Below are 1610 nucleotides of genomic sequence, written 5' to 3'. Positions count from 1 at the left end.
AGTGGGATTAGTTTGGGGAGTGATACAGGGCTATGGGGGGGAGAGCGGGGCAGTGGGATTAGTTTGCGGAGTGATACAGGGCTATGGGGGGAGAGCGGGGTGCAGTGGGATTAGTTTGGGGATTGATACAGGGCTATGGGGTGAGAGCGGGGCAGTGGGATTAGTTTGGGGATTGATACAGGGCTGTGGGGAGAGAGCGGGGCAGTGGGATTAGTTTGGGGATTGATACAGGGCTGTGGGGAGAGATTGGGGCAGTGGGATTAGTTTGGGGAGTGATACGGGGCTATGGGGAGAGAGCGGGGCAGTGGGATTAGTTTGTGGAGTGATACAGGGCTATGGGGAGAGAGCGGGGCAGTGGGATTAGTTTGGGGAATGAAACAGGGCTATGGGGGGAGAGCAGGGCAGTGGGATTAGTTTGGGGAGTGATACAGGGCTATGGGGGGAGAGCGGGGCAGTGGGATTAGTTTGGGGATTGATACAGGGCTATGGGGGGAGAGAGCGGGGCAGTGGGATTAGTTTGGGGAGTGATACAGGGCTATGGGGGGAGAGCGGGGCAGTGGGATTAGTTTGGGGATTGATACAGGGCTATGGGGGGAGAGCGGGGCAGTGGGGTTAGTTTGGGGAGTGATACGGGGCTATGGGGGGAGAGTGGGGCAGTGGGATTAGTTTGGGGATCAACAGGAGACAGAGACATACATTTGTTTATCGCCTCCTACACCAGAGTGATCACCATCACCACCACCCCCACCCCCATCAGAGAAAGAACTAATTCCCCTCCCCCTGCAGGATGCGGCAGGTGTGGGAAGGAGTCACGTCCAGCTGTCCTGTCAGATCCCACTGTGTGTACCCAGGAATAGACACAGGGGCAGCTGTCTGCATTCCTGGGGTCAGGGGGCACGGGGCTGGGGCCTGGGGGATCCCAGCTCATATCCCCCATGCGCACACCCCTCCACCCCCCCCCACCCCCACCCATCCCCTGTCCAGGCCAAGTTAGAGCTGGTTCTGTGTGTGTGTCTGTGTGTGTGTGTGCTTCTGTGTGTATGAGTATGTGTGTCTGCATGTGTGTGTGTGTGTGTGTCTGTCTGTCTGCTGTGTGTGTGTGTGTGTGTGAGTGTGTGTGTGTGTGTGTGTGTGTGTGTGAGTGTGTCTGTGTGTGTGTGTGTCTGTGTGTGTGTGTGTGTGTCTGTATCTGTGTCTGTGTGTGTGTGTGTGAATGTTTGTGTGAGTGTGTCTGTGTGTGTGTGTGTGTCTGTATCTGTGTCTGTGTGTGTGTCTGTGTGTGTGAGAGTGTGTGAATGTTTGTGTGTGTGTGTGTGTGTGTCAATGGGCAGGTTTCACCCAATTGGTGAGGGTGGGGGAGTGTAGGGGTAGTGAGGGAGGGGGAGAAGGAGAGAGTGTGAAGAAAGAGGAGAGGGAGGGAGAGATGGAGGGGGACAGAAGGGAGACAGAGAAGAGGGAGTTAGAGAGCGAGGGAGAGGGTGAGAGGGAGGGAGAGAGAAGGGGAGAGAGAGGAATAGAGGGAGATAGTGGGGAGAGAAAGAGGGAGAGTGCAGGAGAGGGAGGGAAGGAGGGGGAGAGGAGGAGAGGTGTGGAAGAGAGGGGAGATGGAG

General features: G+C 56.5%; 1 protein-coding gene across 1 annotated transcript in view; it reads right to left on the bottom strand.

Moving 5' to 3' along the window:
* LOC125488179 (disintegrin and metalloproteinase domain-containing protein 12-like) overlaps positions 1-1610 on the bottom strand; it is a 10440-nt gene that overhangs the window by 699 nt on the left and 8131 nt on the right. The gene's annotated exons all lie outside the window — the stretch shown is intronic.

The sequence above is a fragment of the Rhincodon typus genome, unplaced genomic scaffold, assembly GCF_021869965.1.
Source record: "Rhincodon typus isolate 14 unplaced genomic scaffold, sRhiTyp1.1 hic_rhity00000054, whole genome shotgun sequence".
NCBI lineage: Eukaryota > Metazoa > Chordata > Chondrichthyes > Orectolobiformes > Rhincodontidae > Rhincodon > Rhincodon typus.
Note: the sequence above shows the minus strand (reverse complement) of the source record. Positions and strands in the feature narration are given on the sequence as shown.